Source organism: Mirounga angustirostris, unplaced genomic scaffold, assembly GCF_029215605.1.
Source record: "Mirounga angustirostris isolate CCGP_5_RB_7025 unplaced genomic scaffold, mMirAng1.0.hap1 SCAF_11, whole genome shotgun sequence".
In the NCBI taxonomy this organism is placed as follows: domain Eukaryota; kingdom Metazoa; phylum Chordata; class Mammalia; order Carnivora; family Phocidae; genus Mirounga; species Mirounga angustirostris.
In genome coordinates this window covers 412,385-418,795 of record NW_026991719.1, presented here as the reverse complement: position 1 = coordinate 418,795, position 6,411 = coordinate 412,385, and positions in this window count along the sequence as shown.

The window sequence follows — 6,411 nt, the reverse complement described above, 5'->3', positions numbered from 1 at the left end:
GGTCACCAGATAAAATACAAGATGACATGCAATAGTTGGGACATACTTGTGTAGGGCAATTTTTTGTAATTTATCTGAAATTGAAATTTAACTGGGAATCTTCCTCTGCTAAATCTAGCAACACTACACATGGAGTGATGGAGTCACAGAGATTAGACAACTAATTCATCAAGGTCACATCACAAGAAGAGATGAGGGTGTAACCCAGAACTGTGTGAAACCCAATGCCCATGCCCTGATGTCCTAAACCCCCCTCTTTCAGGAGTCCAACACCTCACCTCTGCATCAGCTTAAGGTCTTACTCTGTTGGCGTCTACACACACCCCAAATTAGATTACAAGTTCATCTAAAGGCAAAGGCAAGACTGCATTCTTGTTGGCGTGCCCAATAACCTGGATGAGACAGGTAATGGTGGGTGGATGGATGGATAGATGATGGATGGATGGATGGATGGATGGGTGGATGGGTGGATGGTGGGTAGATAGATGGTGGATGGATAGATGGATGGGTGGATGGTGGGTAGATAGATGGTGGATGGATAGATGGATGATGAATGCATGGGTGGATGGATGGTGGATGGATGCATGGATGGGTGGATGGTGAGTGGTTGGATGGATGGTGGATGGATGGCTAATAGATGGGTGGATGAATGGATAATGGATAGATGAATGGATGGATGATGGATGGATGGAGGGGTGGATGGAAGGATGATGGACGGATGGGTGGGGGGTAGATGGATGGACAGATGGTGGATGGTTGTATAGATGGATGGATAATGGATGAATGGATGGATGGATAGATGGACGCCATGATAATAAGGAATTGGTGCTATTTTTAAATCTTTATTTAAGCCTTATTCCTACAAGCTCATCCTATGTGTCATTGCCACAGCCTGTCTTCTTGCATTATGCTGTTTTTCAATCCATCTTATTGAAAGTCAAAAGCCCAAAGAAAGCCAGGAGCCAAGCCATTAACGGGGTAAGTGTGGTCTTCTTCTTCCATTAGCAAGTCTACAGAGAGTGGCTGGTTGAGAGAGAGCCTGAGGTCATCATCCTGAAAGCTCTATCTTGTCCTCTGGGAGGGGACACGGCCCAGGGAGGCCTCCTGTGGTTTTGTCCCAGGAGAGGGAATCAGGAGTGACAGCAGGCTTATTTTATTCTCTTTAAAAATAGATGTGGTCCTTGAGACACATTGGCTCAATGCCTCAGGATGGATGTTAGAATGATTTCATTTCTGCCCCCTTAATGCATCTTCTGGGTGTGTGTGTGTTTGCTTCTGTTTTGTTTGATAGAAATAAATTAAACTTTGCTGTGTTTGGGCTATTGAACTACCACGATAATTGATAACGATGACATTAAAATTACATCAGGAACGAGATGTCTCTTCAATAAAACCTCTTTAATTAGGATCTCATAAATTTAGAATTTGGGCTGAAATTTATCTTAGTGTTAGCTATTAAGAAAAGACTCTGAGTAAATTAATAGTGTAAAGATTTCAGGGGAGTTACTGACACCTTCTGTAGTTTAGAAGCATTTATTTTACACCTGAAAATGTGGGATTAATTATAATTGTCTATCAGATGATCAGATTACCCACCTAAATGTTATTCATCAAAACTTTGCAAGCATTTAATATTATATGCATTGGAAGTCTAAGTCTATTTTTACAATATTCTGTAATACCTGCTGTCCAATCCTTAAGACTTGCATTATTCCTATTCAACAAAATTAGTGAAATTTTCATTATAGTGCATCTTAGCAAAGTGCAGTGAATTCCTTTGTAAAATTCTATTTTATAGATCCTGCATTATCTTATCTGATTCCATGTTGTGTTTGTGCTGAGGTGTATGGAAGAATGCCAACTGTGGGTCTGGAATCTAGTTCTAACTGAGCTGATACCTGGTTACCTGACTTGAGTAGATGCTTAATGTCCCGTAGGTATTTCTTTTCTTTATGTGTAACCCTAAAAGACTAGGACTATGTCATTTCCCAAGTAGCTTCAAGTTTTAAATTCCATAATCTCATGGTTAAATTAGTAACATTTATACTGTAGTTCTTAGTTGTTTTCCACGGGGTAAATACAGATGTGTGGGAGTGTGCGTGTGTGTGGGTAACATCTTACGTGTTTTTTGTGGGTCTATTTCTTTAAAAATGATGTTAGGTCACATGATACAAAATTGCTATTTTCGTACATTAGAAATGATCGAACGTCAGCAATTTCATGTGGCTCAGTCTTGTCGATTTATATTCATATCTTAGTTTTCCGAGTCCCTGAGGGTCAGGTTAGAGTTTTATGTTTTTGCATCCTGCCCTAGTGTCTAGCCAAGAGCCTTCCAAACGCCTGTAGCTGTCAGCTACTGCTGAATAATGAACTGTCCCTTAACGTGGATGCGCAAAAGAAATGGTCACTCATTCTTAACTTGAGTTGGCTGATGGCAGCCTGGTGTGACTAGGCAGCTATGCTTCTCGACTGGGTTAGACTCCTCTCAGATCCATGTGGGTTCTTTCTGGGGTCTGGACTGAGGATGCAGCAGTGGCCCAAGAAGAGCTGTTCCCACAGCAGTGGCAGAGTCACAAGGAGGGAGCTAACCATGCAAATGCATCTCAAGCAGAGAAGTGTAACGCCCACCCACCCACCCACCCAAGAGGTAGGGCTGGGGAGAGAGGGAGTGAACATTTTGCAACAACCACTTCTCAATGTCTATTTTGCAAGTGATTTTTTGCAGCACTGTTTCCCTAAGAATGTAAATGAGGTAATACCTTGTCACGAAGTTGACGGAATTCTGTGTCCCAAATACATGCTAAGCATGACCTTAAATTTTCATGCGTTTACCAGTTGTCTTGCTATGAGTGTGCCTGAATAATTTCTCCGAGTAATGCTCAGGTGTTTGACTCCTCCTGAGACGAACATAATCGGTAGATGGGCAGGGAGTGAGGTAAAAAGGGGTGAATCGCCAGCCTCAAGCTCTGTGGTTTTGTGGGCATTTCCAAGGGATCCCGGGAAGGTTCAGAATTTGGCATGGGAGGAAGGTACACATAGCTCTACTGGACAGCAGGATATCCACCTGTGTCTCAGGGCATCTAAAGAAGGTGAAAAAAGAACCTCACCACCTAAATTGCCTACCACCGCCCACATTGCTTCTCCAATTATTTCTTGCCCGGGACCACTCCTTGAATCCCTGCCATCCTTCCTCCTTCACTACATCTGGGTCCCAACCATTCATCTCTCCCGGCAGCCAGCAACTCCCACCAACGCTCACCAAGAGATCACAATTCATCTCCCCAAAGGGAAGCATCCTGTCCATCCAACCAGTGGGCTCAGCCATAGGTTTACCATTGTTAACCCAACAACAGTTGAATGTAAGACAGGAGCCCACTAAATCCCAGGGACCCCCAAAGGGACATATTGTCTTTGATTCCCAGACAACGAAAAGAGGCATGTTCCAGTGGTCACTCAGGGAGCAAGTAGCAAAGCTAACATTCCTGCTCGGGTCTACTTGGCAGCAGAAATTGTATAGAGAAAGTCTGCCGCCATCTTGGATTTAACTCCCATAAGATAAACACAGATTCCTTGTGATCTCTCTAACACATATTCTTTGTACCTCCCAGATTAGACAGGATGCTTCTGGGGGAGGAGGTGTCTCCTGTGAAGTAGCTAAAAATGTAATTTCTTGCAAAAGACCAACTTAGTAAATATTTGGAATTTGTGCACCAATTTATAAAGCAGCATTGTTCACAACAGCCAAAAAGTGGGAGCAAGTTAAATGTCCACCAACGGATGAAGGGATAAAAAAACTGTGGTCCATCCACATAGTGGAATATTGCTCATTCTTGAAAAGGAAGGGTGTTCCTCACCTGCCATGACCTGGATGGGCCTTGAGGACATGGTGCTGAGTGACATAAGCCAGACCTGAAAGGACAAATCCTGTAGGATTCCAGGTATATGGAGTCCGTAGAGGACATATATTTAAGGAGACAGAATGTGGATGGTGGGGCCAACAGCTGGGCGGTGGGGAGTTAGTGTTTCCTGGGGGCGGAGTTTCAGTTTGACAAAACAGGAAGTTTTGGAGGTGATGGAGCCGATAGCTAATGCCACTGAACTAAACACTTAAAAATGGTTAAGATGATTTTAAAAAGTGCATCTTTATTCAGGAAAAACTATTGGAGCACTGAGTCCCCTAATGCCTTCTGCCCACATCTTTCTGGGCGTTGAGGGGCTCTGTGCCATGCTCTTTTGTGGGAAGATGGTGCATACAAGCTGCCACTCTTTGGGGCAGGGACAGACACGGCCTCTTGCTGCTTCATGGCAGTCACATTATCTGAGCCATGGAGGTGGACGCTGGTCATCTTGGGCTGGGGCTGGAGGGCCTCAGCAAGGACAGGTGTGTGAGTTTGTTGGAACCACCATGATAAAGAACAGCGTGGCTCAAACAACATACACTTATTGTTCCCAGTCCTGGAGGCTGGGAGTGTGAGATCCAGGCAGGGCTGAGGTTGGGAGTCTGAGATCCAGGAGGGGCCGAGGGTGGGAGTCTGAGATCCAGGAGGGGCTGAGGCTGGGGGTCTGAGATCCAGGCGGGGCTGAGGCTGGGGGTCTGAGATCCAGGCGGGGCTGAGGCTGGGGGTCTGAGATCCAGGAGGGGCTGGAGGCTGGGAGTGTGAGATCCAGGAGGGGCCGAGGCTGGGAGTCTGAGATCCAGGAGGGGCTGGAGGCTGGGAGTCTGAGATCCAGGCGGGGCGGAGGCTGGTTCCTCCTGAGGCCTCTCTTCTTGGCGTGTAGACCCCATGTCCTCATGTGGTCGTCCTTCTGTGTGTGTCTGTGCCCTCATCCCTTCTTCTTATAAAGACCTCAGTCCTATGAAGTCAGTGTCACCCTAGTGACCTCATTTTACCTTAATCATCTCTTTAAAAACCGCAACTCCAAATAGAGTCCCATTCTGAGGTCCTGGGGGTAAGGACTTCAACATGTGAACTTGGGGGAGACACAGTTCAGCCCATAACAGGACACAACCACACATGAAGCTAGACTGGCCCCGAGTATCTTGAAAATTTAAACCTTTCCATCTGCAGCGTCATCCGTATAGTGAAGACTGTCTATCCCCACCAAACCTCCCATGACTGAGACTCCCTGCAAAATGTCAGGCAATCAACACCGTCTTTAAACCAGAGACCCCCGATGCTTCCGGGGTCCTCCCTGAAACTCAGCCGTACCTCAGTAATAAGCCCCAGGAGTCGTGTCAAAACATTGTCGGGTGCCCAGGAGAAAAGGTCTGTGGAGGTCAAAACAGCTTCCCCGCGGCCAGTGTCCTACCAAGCGTGTTTCCGTGCCTTAGGAAGAGATGGCAGCATCCGAGTGCGAGACGCCCTGCACACGCTCTCCAAGGCTTCCGCAAAAAAGTAAAAAAAAAAGATATGTGTGGTCTCGCTTACAGCCACTCCGTCTGCCCGTCGCAAAACACAACCCTCATCGTGTTCGCCAGCATGAGGGGGAGGAAAACATCCAGACACTATTTTCACAAGGGAAGGGTATCAGCTTTCCGAGACCCATAAAAGGATTTGAAAATCAAGGACAGAGAGAAGGATCCAGCCCCCGTCAGCCTGGACCACGTCCCCTATTCCTGTGCATTTAGCATCCTGATTACATATGGTGAGGCCTGGGGGGCGGCGGGCAGGGGGGCTGGGGGGGGGAGAGAATTTTTGATTTGAAGGTTAAGCCAATATTAGCAAGAAAAATAAAATAAAGTGATTCCAATGGCCTACAGCTATGCCGTCGATTCCAAGAATGTTTAGCTGCAAAATGAGCAAGTGGCTAATTGTGTAAATGCCGCTAATTATGTGTGCAGAGCCTCTAACCGGGGCTTCTCCCGGTAACTAATAAGAAATCAATTAGTTAATGAAGTGGCCATTAAATGCAATGCTAATCTCAGCCAGGGTATTTTTAATGTTTCTCTTTTTTCCCCTCGTATGATCCTCCTTAATTACCACCGCCATACGGAGCCCACAGCTTTCTGCATGTCTAATGAAACATCATTATATGGTCGCTGGCATTCTTGGAAGACCTGAACGAAAGCTGCTTCCCAATTATTTTTAATTGCCAGACACTCTCGCAACTGGGTCTCCTACCACACGCTTCAGAGCCTGGCGCTGTGATGAAGCAAGCACACAGATTGTGTTTTCGGTCCGCAGCCTGTGAAGGTCCGCTCTGGTCTTGATCACGGGGCAGAAACGCACCCGCAAAACCCAGAAGCGGTGCCGGGCAGTGCATGCATCCTCTCCACTTTGGATGGGGCCCAGAGACATCCGTCCGTCCGGAAACAGCCCTCCTTCTGCGCCCCCCTCCCCGGGGACCGGGACCCGAGACGCCCTTTCGGAAGGCGCTGGTCTCTCGGGTCCCCGGGAGCCGCAGCGGGGA